The sequence below is a fragment of the Triturus cristatus genome, unplaced genomic scaffold (assembly GCF_964204655.1).
Source record: "Triturus cristatus unplaced genomic scaffold, aTriCri1.1 SCAFFOLD_639, whole genome shotgun sequence".
Classification (NCBI taxonomy): Eukaryota; Metazoa; Chordata; class Amphibia; order Caudata; family Salamandridae; genus Triturus; species Triturus cristatus.
In genome coordinates this window covers 62,794-79,410 of record NW_028188035.1, presented here as the reverse complement: position 1 = coordinate 79,410, position 16,617 = coordinate 62,794, and positions in this window count along the sequence as shown.

Here is a 16,617-nt window from a genome sequence, read left to right as displayed (position 1 = left end):
TGATGAGCATGTGCTGCTCTACCTCCAGCAGGTATATCACTAGATGGATATGAAGCACGGTTGTCACATGTCCTCCAGTGATGAGCATGTGCTGCTCTACCTCCAGCAGGTATATCACTAGATGGATATGAAGCACGGTTGTCACATGTCCTCCAGTGATAAGCATGTGCTGCTCTACCTCCAGCAGGTATATCACTAGATGGATATGAAGCACGGTTATCACATGTCCTCCAGTGATAAGCATGTGCTGCTCTACCTCCAGCAGGTATATCTCTATATGGACATGAAGCACTGTTGTCACATGTCCTCCGGTGATGAGCATGTGCTGCTCTACCTCCAGCAGGTACATCCCTAGATGGATATGAAGCACTGTCGTCACATGTCCTCCAGTGATGAGCATGTGCTGCTCTACCTCCAGCAGGTATATCTCTAGATGGATATGAAGCACTGTTGTCACATGTCCTCTAATGAGGAGCATGTGCTGCTCTACCTCCAACAGGTATACCTCTAGATGGATATGAAGCACGGTTGTCACATTACCTCCAGCAGGTATATCTCTAGATGGATATGAAGCACTGTTGTCACATGTCCTCCAGTGATGATAAGCATGTGCTGCTCTACCCCCAGCAGGTATATCTCTAGATGAATATGAAGCACTGTTGTCACATGTGCTCCAGTGATGAGCATGCGCTGCTTTACCTCCAGCAGGTATACCACTAGATGGATATGAGGCACGGTTGTCACATGTCCTCCAGTGATAAGCATGTGCTGCTCTACCTCCAGCAGGTATATCACTAAATGGATATGAAGCACGGTTATCACATGTCCTCCAGTGATAAGCATGTGCTGCTCTACCTCCAAATCTCTATATGGACATGAAGCACTGTTGTCACATGTCCTCCGGTGATGAGCATGTGCTGCTCTACCTCCAGCAGGTACATCCCTAGATGGATATGAAGCACTGTTGTCACATGTCCTCCAGTGATAAGCATGTGCTGCTCTACCTCCAGCAGGTATAGCTCTAGATGGATATGAAGCACTGTTGTCACATGTGCTCCAGTGATAAGCATGTGCTGCTCTGCCCCCAGCAGGTATATCTCTAGATGGGTATGAAGCACTGTTGTCACATGTTCTCCAGTGATGAGCATGTGCTGCTCTACCTCCAGCAGGTAGATCTCTAGATGGATATGAAGCACTGTTGTCACATGTCCTCTAGTGATGAGCATGTGCTGCTCTACCTCCAACAGGTATACCTCTAGATGGATATGAAGCACGGTTGTCACATGTCCTCCAGTGATGAGCATGTGCTGCTCTGCCTCCAGCAGGTATACCTCTAGATGGATTTGAAGCACGGTTGTCACATGTCCTTCAGTGATAAGCATGTGCTGCTCTACCTCCAGCAGGTATATCTCTAGATGGATATGAAGCACTGTTGTCACATGTGCTCCAGTGATGAGCATGTGCTGCTCTACCTCCAGCAGGTATATCACTAGATGGATATGAAGCACGGTTGTCACATGTCCTCCAGTGATGAGCATGTGCTGCTCTACCTCCAGCAGGTATATCACTAGATGGATATAAAGCACGGTTGTCACATGTCCTCCGGTGATAAGCATGTGCTGCTCTACCGCCAGCAGGTATATCTCTAGACGGACATGAAGCACTGTTGTCACATGTCCTCCGGTGATGAGCATGTGCTGCTCTACCTCCAGCAGGTATATCTCTAGATGGATATGAAGCACGGTTGTCACATGTCCTCCAGTAATAAGCATGTGCTGCTCTACCTCCAGCAGGTATCTCACTAGATGGATATGAAGCATGGTTATCACATGTCCTCCAGTGATAAGCATGTGCTGCTCTACCTCCAGCAGGTATATCTCTATATGGACATGAAGCACTGTTGTCACATGTCCTCCGGTGATGAGCATGTGCTGCTCTACCTCCAGCAGGTACATCCCTAGATGGATATGAAGCACTGTCGTCACATGTCCTCCAGTGATGAGCATGTGCTGCTCTACCTCCAGCAGGTATATCTCTAGATGGATATGAAGCACTGTTGTCACATGTCCTCTAATGAGGAGCATGTGCTGCTCTACCTCCAAGAGGTATACCTCTAGATGGATATGAAGCACTGTTGTCATATGTCCTCCATGGATGAGAACGTGCTGCTCTACCTCCAGCAGGTATACCACTAGATGGATATGGAGCACGGTTGTCACATGTCCTCCAGTGATAAGCATGTGCTGCTCTACCTCCAGCAGGTATATCACTAGATGGATATGAAGCACGGTTGTCACATGTCCTCCTGTGATAAGCATGTGCTGCTCTACCTCCAGCAGGTATATTTCTAGATGGATATGAAACACTGTTGTCACATGTCCCACGGTGATGAGCATGTGCTGCTCCACCTCCAGCAGGTATATCTCTAGATGGCTATGAAGCACTGTTGTCACATGTCCTCCGGTGATAAGCATGTGCTGCTCTACCTCCAGCAGGTATATCTCTAGATGGATATGAAGCACTGTTGTCACATGTGCTCCAGTGATGAGCATGTGCTGCTCTACCTCCAGCAGGTATATCACTAGATGGATATGAAGCACGGTTGTCACATGTCCTCCAGTGATGAGCATGTGCTGCTCTACCTCCAGCAGGTATATCACTAGATGGATATAAAGCACGGTTGTCACATGTCCTCCGGTGATAAGCATGTGCTGCTCTACCGCCAGCAGGTATATCTCTAGACGGACATGAAGCACTGTTGTCACATGTCCTCCGGTGATGAGCATGTGCTGCTCTACCTCCAGCAGGTATATCTCTAGATGGATATGAAGCACGGTTGTCACATGTCCTCCAGTAATAAGCATGTGCTGCTCTACCTCCAGCAGGTATCTCACTAGATGGATATGAAGCATGGTTATCACATGTCCTCCAGTGATAAGCATGTGCTGCTCTACCTCCAGCAGGTATATCTCTATATGGACATGAAGCACTGTTGTCACATGTCCTCCGGTGATGAGCATGTGCTGCTCTACCTCCAGCAGGTACATCCCTAGATGGATATGAAGCACTGTCGTCACATGTCCTCCAGTGATGAGCATGTGCTGCTCTACCTCCAGCAGGTATATCTCTAGATGGATATGAAGCACTGTTGTCACATGTCCTCTAATGAGGAGCATGTGCTGCTCTACCTCCAAGAGGTATACCTCTAGATGGATATGAAGCACTGTTGTCATATGTCCTCCATGGATGAGAACGTGCTGCTCTACCTCCAGCAGGTATACCACTAGATGGATATGGAGCACGGTTGTCACATGTCCTCCTGTGATAAGCATGTGCTGCTCTACCTCCAGCAGGTATATTTCTAGATGGATATGAAACACTGTTGTCACATGTCCCACGGTGATGAGCATGTGCTGCTCCACCTCCAGCAGGTATATCTCTAGATGGCTATGAAGCACTGTTGTCACATGTCCTCCGGTGATAAGCATGTGCTGCTCTACCTCCAGCAGGTATATCTCCAGATGGATATGAAGCACTCTTGTCACATGTGCTCCAGTGATGATAAGCATGTGCTGCTCTACCCCCAGCAGGTATATCTCTAGATGAATACGAAGCACTGTTGTCACATGTCCTCCATGAATGAGCATGTGCTGCTCTACCTCCAGCAGGTATATCACTAGATGGATATGAAGCACGGTTATCACATGTCCTCCAGTGATAAGCATGTGCTGCTCTACCTCCAGCAGGTATATCTCTATATGGACATGAAGCACTGTTGTCACATGTCCTCCGGTGATGAGCATGTGCTGCTCTACCTCCAGCAGGTACATCCCTAGATGGATATGAAGCACTGTTGTCACATGTCCTCCAGTGATAAGCATGTGCTGCTCTACCTCCAGCAGGTATATCTCCAGATGGATATGAAGCACTGTTGTCACATGTGCTCCAGTGATACGCATGTGCTGCTCTACCCCCAGCAGGTATATCTCTAGATGGGTATGAAGCACTGTTGTCACATGTTCTCCAGTGATGAGCATGTGCTGCTCTACCTCCAGCAGGTATATCTCTAGATGGATATGAAGCACTGTTGTCACATGTCCTCTAGTGATGAGTATGTGCTGCTCTACCTCCAACAGGTATACCTCTAGATGGATATGAAGCACTGTTATCACGTGTCCTCCAGTGATGAGCATGTGCTGCTCTGCCTCCAGCAGGTATACCTCTAGATGTATATGAAGCACGGTTGTCACATGTCCTCCAGTGATAAGCATGTGCTGCTCTACCTCCAGCAGGTATCTCACTAGATGGATATGAAGCACTGTTGTCACATGTTCTCTAGTGATGAGCATGTGCTGCTCTACCTCCAGCAGGTATATCACTAGATGGATATGAAGCACGGTTGTCACATGTCCTCCAGTGATGAGCATGTGCTGCTCTACCTCCAGCAGGTATATCACTAGATGGATATGAAGCACGGTTGTCACATGTCCTCCAGTGATAAGCATGTGCTGCTCTACCTCCAGCAGGTATATCACTAGATGGATATGAAGCACGGTTATCACATGTCGTCCAGTGATAAGCATGTGCTGCTCTACCTCCAGCAGGTATATCTCTATATGGACATGAAGCACTGTTGTCACATGTCCTCCGGTGATGAGCATGTGCTGCTCTACCTCCAGCAGGTACATCCCTAGATGGATATGAAGCACTGTCGTCACATGTCCTCCAGTGATGAGCATGTGCTGCTCTACCTCCAGCAGGTATATCTCTAGATGGATATGAAGCACTGTTGTCACATGTCCTCTAATGAGGAGCATGTGCTGCTCTACCTCCAACAGGTATACCTCTAGATGGATATGAAGCACGGTTGTCACATTACCTCCAGCAGGTATATCTCTAGATGGATATGAAGCACTGTTGTCACATGTCCTCCAGTGATGATAAGCATGTGCTGCTCTACCCCCAGCAGGTATATCTCTAGATGAATATGAAGCACTGTTGTCTCATGTGCTCCAGTGATGAGCATGTGCTGCTCTACCTCCAGCAGGTATATCACTAGATGGATATGAAGCACGGTTGTCACATGTCCTCCAGTGATGAGCATGTGCTGCTCTACCTCCAGCAGGTATATCACTAGATGGATATGAAGCACGGTTGTCACATGTCCTCCAGTGATAAGCATGTGCTGCTCTACCTCCAGCAGGTATATCACTAGATGGATATGAAGCACGGTTATCACATGTCCTCCAGTGATAAGCATGTGCTGCTCTACCTCCAGCAGGTATATCTCTATATGGACATGAAGCACTGTTGTCACATGTCCTCCGGTGATGAGCATGTGCTGCTCTACCTCCATCAGGTACATCCCTAGATGGATATGAAGCACTGTCGTCACATGTCCTCCAGTGATGAGCATGTGCTGCTCTACCTCCAGCAGGTATATCTCTAGATGGATATGAAGCACTGTTGTCACATGTCCTCTAATGAGGAGCATGTGCTGCTCTACCTCCAACAGGTATACCTCTAGATGGATATGAAGCACGGTTGTCACATTACCTCCAGCAGGTATATCTCTAGATGGATATGAAGCACTGTTGTCACATGTCCTCCAGTGATGATAAGCATGTGCTGCTCTACCCCCAGCAGGTATATCTCTAGATGAATATGAAGCACTGTTGTCACATGTGCTCCAGTGATGAGCATGCGCTGCTTTACCTCCAGCAGGTATACCACTAGATGGATATGAGGCACGGTTGTCACATGTCCTCCAGTGATAAGCATGTGCTGCTCTACCTCCAGCAGGTATATCACTAAATGGATATGAAGCACGGTTATCACATGTCCTCCAGTGATAAGCATGTGCTGCTCTACCTCCAGCAGGTATATCTCTATATGGACATGAAGCACTGTTGTCACATGTCCTCCGGTGATGAGCATGTGCTGCTCTACCTCCAGCAGGTACATCCCTAGATGGATATGAAGCACTGTTGTCACATGTCCTCCAGTGATAAGCATGTGCTGCTCTACCTCCAGCAGGTATATCTCTAGATGGATATGAAGCACTGTTGTCACATGTGCTGCAATGATAAGCATGTGCTGCTCTACCCCCAGCAGGTATATCTCTAGATGGGTATGAAGCACTGTTGTCACATGTTCTCCAGTGATGAGCATGTGCTGCTCTACCTCCAGCAGGTAGATCTCTAGATGGATATGAAGCACTGTTGTCACATGTCCTCTAGTGATGAGCATGTGCTGCTCTACCTCCAACAGGTATACCTCTAGATGGATATGAAGCACGGTTGTCACATGTCCTCCAGTGATGAGCATGTGCTCCTCTGCCTCCAGCAGGTATACCTCTAGATGGATTTGAAGCACGGTTGTCACATGTCCTTCAGTGATAAGCATGTGCTGCTCTACCTCCAGCAGGTATATCTCTAGATGGATATGAAGCACTGTTGTCACATGTGCTCCAGTGATGAGCATGTGCTGCTCTACCTCCAGCAGGTATATCACTAGATGGATATGAAGCACGGTTGTCACATGTCCTCCAGTGATGAGCATGTGCTGCTCTACCTCCAGCAGGTATATCACTAGATGGATATGAAGCACGGTTGTCACATGTCCTCCAGTGATAAGCATGTGCTGCTCTACCTCCAGCAGGTATATCACTAGATGGATATAAAGCACGGTTGTCACATGTCCTCCGGTGATAAGCATGTGCTGCTCTACCGCCAGCAGGTATATCTCTAGACGGACATGAAGCACTGTTGTCACATGTCCTCCGGTGATGAGCATGCGCTGCTCTACCTCCAGCAGGTATATCTCTAGATGGATATGAAGCACGGTTGTCACATGTCCTCCAGTAATAAGCATGTGCTGCTCTACCTCCAGCAGGTATATCACTAGATGGATATGAAGCACGGTTATCACATGTCCTCCAGTGATAAGCATGTGCTGCTCTACCTCCAGCAGGTATATCTCTATATGGACATGAAGCACTGTTGTCACATGTCCTCCGGTGATGAGCATGTGCTGCTCTACCTCCAGCAGGTACATCCCTAGATGGATATGAAGCACTGTCGTCACATGTCCTCCAGTGATGAGCATGTGCTGCTCTACCTCCAGCAGGTATATCTCTAGATGGATATGAAGCACTGTTGTCACATGTCCTCTTATGAGGAGCATGTGCTGCTCTACCTCCAACAGGTATACCTCTAGATGGATATGAAGCACGGTTGTCACATTACCTCCAGCAGGTATATCTCTAGATGGATATGAAGCACTGTTGTCACATGTCCTCCAGTGATGATAAGCATGTGCTGCTCTACCCCCAGCAGGTATATCTCTAGATGAATATGAAGCACTGTTGTCTCATGTGCTCCAGTGATGAGCATGCGCTGCTTTACCTCCAGCAGGTATACCACTAGATGGATATGAAGCACGGTTGTCACATGTCCTCCAGTGATAAGCATGTGCTGCTCTACCCCCAGCAGGTATATCTCTAGATGAATATGAAGCACTGTTGTCACATGTCCTCCATGGATGAGCATGTGCTGCTCTACCTCCAGCAGGTATACCACTAGATGGATATGGAGCACGGTTGTCACATGTCCTCCAGTGATAAGTATGTGCTGCTCTACCTCCAGCAGGTATATCACTAGATGGATATGAAGCACGGTTGTCACATGTCCTCCTGTGATAAGCATGTGCTGCTCTACCTCCAGCAGGTATATTTCTAGATGGATATGAAACACTGTTGTCACATGTCCCACGGTGCTGAGCATGTGCTGCTCTACCTCCAGCAGGTATATCTCTAGATGGATATGAAGCACGGTTGTCACATGTCCTCCAGTGATGAGCATGTGCTGCTCTACCTCCAGCAGGTATATCACTAGATGGATATGAAGCACGGTTGTCACATGTCCTCCAGTGATAAGCATGTGCTGCTCTACCTCCAGCAGGTACATCCCTAGATGGATATGAAGCACTGTCGTCACATGTCCTCCAGTGATAAGCATGTGCTGCTCTACCTCCAGCAGGTATATCTCTTTATGGACATGAAGCACTGTTGTCACATGTCCTCCGGTGATGAGCATGTGCTGCTCTACCTCCAGCAGGTACATCCCTAGATGGATATGAAGCACTGTCGTCACATGTCCTCCAGTGATGAGCATGTGCTGCTCTACCTCCAGCAGGTATATCTCTAGATGGATATGAAGAACTGTTGTCACATGTCCTCTAATGAGGAGCATGTGCTGCTCTACCTCCAACAGGTATACCTCTAGATGGATATGAAGCACGGTTGTCACATTACCTCCAGCAGGTATATCTCTAGATGGATATGAAGCACTGTTGTCACATGTCCTCCAGTGATGATAAGCATGTGCTGCTCTACCCCCAGCAGGTATATCTCTAGATGAATATGAAGCACTGTTGTCACATGTGCTCCTGTGATGAGCATGCGCTGCTTTACCTCCAGCAGGTATACCACTAGATGGATATGAGGCACGGTTGTCACATGTCCTCCAGTGATAAGCATGTGCTGCTCTACCTCCAGCAGGTAAATCACTAAATGGATATGAAGCACGGTTATCACATGTCCTCCAGTGATAAGCATGTGCTGCTCTACCTCCAGCAGGTATATCTCTATATGGACATGAAGCACTGTTGTCACATGTCCTCCGGTGATGAGCATGTGCTGCTCTACCTCCAGCAGGTACATCCCTAGATGGATATGAAGCACTGTTGTCACATGTCCTCCAGTGATAAGCATGTGCTGCTCTACCTCCAGCAGGTATATCTCTAGATGGATATGAAGCACTGTTGTCACATGTGCTCCAATGATAAGCATGTGCTGCTCTACCCCCAGCAGGTATATCTCTAGATGGGTATGAAGCACTGTTGTCACATGTTCTCCAGTGATGAGCATGTGCTGCTCTACCTCCAGCAGGTAGATCTCTAGATGGATATGAAGCACTGTTGTCACATGTCCTCTAGTGATGAGCATGTGCTGCTCTACCTCCAACAGGTATACCTCTAGATGGATATGAAGCACGGTTGTCACATGTCCTCCAGTGATGAGCATGTGCTGCTCTGCCTCCAGCAGGTATACCTCTAGATGGATTTGAAGCACGGTTGTCACATGTCCTTCAGTGATAAGCATGTGCTGCTCTACCTCCAGCAGGTATATCTCTAGATGGATATGAAGCACTGTTGTCACATGTGCTCCAGTGATGAGCATGTGCTGCTCTACCTCCAGCAGGTATATCACTAGATGGATATGAAGCACGGTTGTCACATGTCCTCCAGTGATGAGCATGTGCTGCTCTACCTCCAGCAGGTATATCACTAGATGGATATGAAGCACGGTTGTCACATGTCCTCCAGTGATAAGCATGTGCTGCTCTACCTCCAGCAGGTATATCACTAGATGGATATAAAGCACGGTTGTCACATGTCCTCCGGTGATAAGCATGTGCTGCTCTACCGCCAGCAGGTATATCTCTGGACGGACATGAAGCACTGTTGTCACATGTCCTCCGGTGATGAGCATGCGCTGCTCTACCTCCAGCAGGTATATCTCTAGATGGATATGAAGCACGGTTGTCACATGTCCTCCAGTAATAAGCATGTGCTGCTCTACCTCCAGCAGGTATATCACTAGATGGATATGAAGCACGGTTATCACATGTCCTCCAGTGATAAGCATGTGCTGCTCTACCTCCAGCAGGTATATCTCTATATGGACATGAAGCACTGTTGTCACATGTCCTCCGGTGATGAGCATGTGCTGCTCTACCTCCAGCAGGTACATCCCTAGATGGATATGAAGCACTGTCGTCACATGTCCTCCAGTGATGAGCATGTGCTGCTCTACCTCCAGCAGGTATATCTCTAGATGGATATGAAGCACTGCTGTCACATGTCCTCTAATGAGGAGCATGTGCTGCTCTACCTCCAAGAGGTATACCTCTAGATGGATATGAAGCACTGTTGTCATATGTCCTCCATGGATGAGCACGTGCTGCTCTACCTCCAGCAGGTATACCACTAGATGGATATGGAGCACGGTTGTCACATGTCCTCCAGTGATAAGCATGTGCTGCTCTACCTCCAGCAGGTATATCACTAGATGGATATGAAGCACGGTTGTCACATGTCCTCCTGTGATAAGCATGTGCTGCTCTACCTCCAGCAGGTATATTTCTAGATGGATATGAAACACTGTTGTCACATGTCCCACGGTGATGAGCATGTGCTGCTCTACCTCCAGCAGGTATATCTCTAGATGGCTATGAAGCACTGTTGTCACATGTCGTCCGGTGATAAGCATGTGCTGCTCTACCTCCAGCAGGTATATCTCCAGATGGATATGAAGCACTCTTGTCACATGTGCTCCAGTGATGATAAGCATGTGCTGCTCTACCCCCAGCAGGTATATCTCTAGATGAATATGAAGCACTGTTGTCACATGTCCTCCATGAATGAGCATGTGCTGCTCTACCTCCAGCAGGTATACCACTAGATGGATATGGAGCACGGTTGTCACATGTCCTCCAGTGATAAGTATGTGCTGCTCTACCTCCAGCAGGTATATCACTAGATGGATATGAAGCACGGTTGTCACATGTCCTCCTGTGATAAGCATGTGCTGCTCTACCTCCAGCAGGTATATTTCTAGATGGATATGAAACACTGTTGTCACATGTCCCACGGTGCTGAGCATGTGCTGCTCTACCTCCAGCAGGTATATCTCTAGATGGCTATGAAGCACTGTTGTCACATGTCCTCCGGTGATAAGCATGTGCTGCTCTACCTCCAGCAGGTATATCTCCAGATGGATATGAAGCACTCTTGTCACATGTGCTCCAGTGATGATAACCATGTGCTGCTCTACCTCCAGCAGGTATATCTCTAGATCAATATGAAGTACTTTTGTCACATGTCCTCCGGTGATGAGCATGTGCTTCTCTACCTCCAGTAGGTACATCTCTAGATGGATATGAAGCACTGTTGTCAAATGTCCTCAGGTGAGGATAAGCATGTGCTGCTCTACCTCCAGCAGGTATATCTCTAGATGGATATGAAGCAGTGTTGTCACATGTGCTCCAGTGATGAGCATGTGCTGCTCTACCTCCAGCAGGTATATTTCTAGATGGATATGAAGCACTGTTGTCACTTGTCCTCCAGTGATAAGCATGTGCTGCTCTAGCTCCAGCAGGTATATCTCCAGATGGATATGAAGCACTGTTGTCACATGTGCTCCAGTGATAACCATGTGCTGCTCTACCCCCAGCAGGTATATCTCTAGATGGGTATGAAGCACTGTTGTCACATGTTCTCCAGTGATGAGCATGTGCTGCTCTACCTCCAGCAGGTACATCTCTAGATGGATACGAAGCACTGTTGTCACATGTCCTCAGGTGAGGATAAGCATGTGCTGCTCTACCTCCAGCAGGTATATCTCTAGATGGATATGAAGCAGTGTTATCACATGTCCTCCAGTGATAAGCATGTGCTGCTCTACCTCCAGTGGGTATATCACTTGATGGATATGAAGCACTGTTGTCACATGTCCTCCAGTGATAAGCATGTGCTGCTCTACCTCCAGCAGGTATATCTCTAGATGGATATGAAGCACTGTTGTCACATGTGCTCCAGTGATAAGCATGTGCTGCTCTACCCCCAGCAGGTATATCTCTAGATGGGTATGAAGCACTGTTGTCACATGTTCTCCAGTGATGAGCATGTGCTGCTCTACCTCCAGCAGGTATATCTCTAGATGGATATGAAGCATTGTTGTCACATGTCCTCTAGTGATGAGCATGTGCTGCTCTACCTCCAACAGGTATACCTCTAGATGGATATGAAGCACGGTTCTCACATGTCCTCCAGTGATGAGCATGTGCTGCTCTGCCTCCAGCAGGTATACCTCTAGATGGATATGAAGCACGGTTGTCACATGTCCTCCAGTGATAAGCATGTGCTGCTCTACCTCCAGCAGGTGTATCTCTAGATGGATATGAAGCACTGTTGTCACATGTGCTCCAGTGATGAGCATGTGCTGCTCTACCTCCAGCAGGTATATCACTAGATGGATATGAAGCACGGTTGTCACATGTCCTCCAGTGATGAGCATGTGCTGCTCTACCTCCAGCAGGTATATCACTAGATGGATATGAAGCACGGTTGTCACATGTCCTCCAGTGATAAGCATGTGCTGCTCTACCTCCAGCAGGTATATCACTAGATGGATATGAAGCACGGTTGTCACATGTCCTCCGGTGATGAGCATGTGCTGCTCTTCCTCCAGCAGGTATATCTCTAGATGGACATGAAGCACTGTTGTCACATGTCCTCCGGTGATGAGCATGTGCTGCTCTACCTCCAGCAGGTATATCTCTAGATGGATATGAAGCACGGTTGTCACATGTCCTCCAGTGATAAGCATGTGCTGCTCTACCTCCAGCAGGTATATCACTAGATGGATATGAAGCACGGTTATCACATGTCCTCCGGTGATAAGCATGTGCTGCTCTACCTCCAGCAGGTATATCTCTATATTGACATGAAGCACTGGTGTCACATGTCCTCCGGTGATGAGCATGTGCTGCTCTACCTCCAGCAGGTACATCCCTAGATGGATATGAAGCACTGTTGTCACATGTCCTCCAGTGATAAGCATGTGCTGCTCTACCTCCAGCAGGTATATCTCTAGATGGATATGAAGCACTGTTGTCACATGTGCTCCAGTGATAAGCATGTGCTGCTCTACCCCCAGCAGGTATATCTCTAGATGGGTATGAAGCACTGTTGTCACATGTTCTCCAGTGATGAGCATGTGCTGCTCTACCTCCAGCAGGTATATCTCTAGATGGATATGAAGCACTGTTGTCACATGTCCTCTAGTGATGAGCATGTGCTGCTCTACCTCCAACAGGTATACCTCTAGATGGATATGAAGCACGGTTTTCACATGTCCTCCAGTGATGAGCATGTGCTGCTCTGCCTCCAGCAGGTATACCTCTAGATGGATATGAAGCACGGTTGTCACATGTCCTCCAGTGATAAGCATGTGCTGCTCTACCTCCAGCAGGTATATCTCTAGATGGATATGAAGCACTGTTGTCACATGTGCTCCAGTGATGAGCATGTGCTGCTCTACCTCCAGCAGTTATATCTCTAGATGGATATGAAGCAGTGTTGTCACATGTGCTCCAGTGATGAGCATGTGCTGCTCTACCTCCAGCAGGTATATCTCTAGATGGACATGAAGCACTGTTGTCACATGTCCTCCGCTGATGAGCATGTGCTGCTCTACCTCCAGCAGGTATATCTCTAGATGGATATGAAGCACGGTTGTCACATGTCCTCCGGTGATGAGCATGTGCTGCTCTACCTCCAGCAGGTACATCCCTAGATGGATATGAAGCACTGTCGTCACATGTCCTCCAGTGATGAGCATGTGCTGCTCTACCTCCAGCAGGTATATCTCTAGATGGATATGAAGCACTGTTCTCACATGTCCTCTAATGAGGAGCATGTGCTGCTCTACCTCCAACAGGTATACCTCTACATGGATATGAAGCACGGTTGTCACATTACCTCCAGCAGGTATATCTCTAGATGGATATGAAGCACTGTTGTCACATGTCCTCCAGTGATGATAAGCATGTGCTGCTCTACCCCCAGCAGGTATATCTCTAGATGAATATGAAGCACTGTTGTCACATGTGCTCCAGTGATGAGCATGCGCTGCTTTACCTCCAGCAGGGATATCACTAGATGGATATAAAGCACGGTTGTCACATGTCCTCCATGGATGAGCATGTGCTGCTCTACCTCCAGCAGGTATACCACTAGATGGATATGAAGCGCGGTTGTCACATGTCCTCCAGTGATAAGCATGTGCTGCTCTACCTCCAGCAGGTATATCACTAGATGGATATGAAGCACGATTGTCACATGTCCTCCTGTGATAAGCATGTGCTGCTCTACCTCCAGCAGGTATATTTCTAGATGGATATGAAGCACTGTGGTCACATGTCCCACGGTGATGAGCATGTGCTGCTCTACCTCCAGCAGGTATATCTCTAGATGGCTATGAAGCACTGTTGTCACATGTCCTCAGTTGATAAGCATGTGCTGCTCTACCTCCAGCAGGTATATCTCCAGATGGATATGAAGCACTGTTGTCACATGTGCTCCAGTGATGAGAACCATGTGCTGCTCTACCTCCAGCAGGTATATCTCTAGATGAATATGAAGTACTTTTGTCACATGTCCTCCAGTGATAAGCATGTGCTGCTCTACCTCCAGCAGGTATATCTCCAGATGGATATGAAGCACTGTTGTCACATGTCCTCCAGTGATAAGCATGTGCTGCTCTACCTCCAGCAGGTATATCCCCAGATGGATATGAAGCACTGTTGTCACATGTCCTCCAGTGATGAGCATGTGCTTCTCTACCTCCAGCAGGTACATCTCTAGATGGATATGAAGCACTGTTGTCACATGTCCTCAGGCGAGGATAAGCATGTGCTGCTCTACCTCCAGCAGTTATATCTCTAGATGGATATGAAGCAGTGTTGTCACATGTGCTCCAGTGATGAGCATGTGCTGCTCTACCTCCAGCAGGTATATCTCTAGATGGATATGAAGCACTGTTGTCACTTGTCCTCCAGTGATAAGCATGTGCTGCTCTAGCTCCAGCAGGTATATCTCCAGATCGATATGAAGCACTGTTGTCACATGTGCTCCAGTGATAACCATGTGCTGCTCTACCCCCAGCAGGTATATCTCTAGATGGGTATGAAGCACTGTTGTCACATGTGCTCCAGTGATGAGCATGTGCTGCTCTACCTCCAGCAGGTACATCTCTAGATGGATATGAAGCACTGTTGTCACATGTCCTCAGGTGAGGATAAGCATGTGCTGCTCTACCTCCAGCAGGTATATCTCTAGATGGATATGAAGCAGTGTTATCACATGTCCTCCAGTGATAAGCATGTGCTGCTCTACCTCCAGCGGGTATATCACTTGCTGGATATGAAGCACGGTTGTCACACGTCCTCCAGTGATGAGCATGTGCTGCTCTGCCTCCAGCAGGTATACCTCTAGATGGATATGAAGCACGGTTGTCACATGTCCTCCAGTGATAAGCATGTGCTGCTCTACCTCCAGCAGGTGTATCTCTAGATGGATATGAAGCACTGTTGTCACATGTGCTCCAGTGATGAGCATGTGCTGCTCTACCTCCAGCAGGTATATCACTAGATGGATATGAAGCACAGTTGTCACATGTCCTCCAGTGATGAGCATGTGCTGCTCTACCTCCAGCAGGTATTTCACTAGATGAATATGAAGCACGGTTGTCACATGTCCTCCAGTGATAAGCATGTGCTGCTCTACCTCCAAGGTATATCACTAGATGGATATGAAGCACGGTTGTCACATGTCCTCCAGTGATAAGCATGTGCTGCTCTACCTCCAGCAGGTATATCTCTAGATGGACATGAAGCACTGTTGTCACATGTCCTCCGGTGATGAGCATGTGCTGCTCTACCTCCAGCAGGTATATCTCTAGATGGATATGAAGCACGGTTGTCACATGTCCTCCAGTGATAAGCATGTGCTGCTCTACCTCCAGCAGGTATATCACTAGATGGATATGAAGCACGGTTATCACATGTCCTCCAGTGATAAGCATGTGCTGCTCTACCTCCAGCAGGTATATCACTAGATGGATATGAAGCACTGTTGTCACACGTCCTCCAGTGATGAGCATGTGCTGCTCCACCTCCAGCAGGTATATCTCTAGATGGATATGAAGCACTGTTGTCACATGTCCTCCAGTGATGATGAGCATGTGCTGCTCTACCTCTAGCAGGTATATCTCCAGGTGGATATGAAGCACTGTTGTCACATGTCCTCCAGTGATGAGCATGTGCTGCTCTACCTCCAGCAGGTATATCTCTAGATGGATATGAAGCACTGTTGTCACATGTCCTCTAATGAGGAGCATGTGCTGCTCTACCTCCAACAGGTATACCTCTAGATGGCTATGAAGCACGGTTGTCACATTACCTCCAGCAGGTATATCTCTAGATGGATATGAAGCACTGTTGTCACATGTCCTCCAGTGATGATAAGCATGTGCTGCTCAACCCCCAGCAGGTATATCTCTAGATGAATATGAAGCACTGTTGTCACATGTGCTCCAGTGATGAGCATGCGCTGCTTTACCTCCAGCAGGTATATCACTAGATGGATATGAAGCACGGTTGTCACATGTCCTCCATGGATGAGCATGTGCTGCTCTACCTCCAGCAGGTATACCACTAGACGGATGTGAAGCACGGTTGTCACATGTCCTCCAGTGATAAGCATGTGCCGCTCTACCTCCAGCAGGTATATCACTAGATGGATATGAAGCACGGTTGTCACATGTCCTCCTGTGATAAGCATGTGCTGCTCTACCTCCAGCAGGTATATTTCTAGATGGATATGAAGCACTGTTGTCACATGTCCCACTGTGAGGAGCATGTGCTGCTCTACCTCCAGCAGGTATATCTCTAGATGGCTATGAAGCACTGTTGTCACATGTCCTCAGGTGAA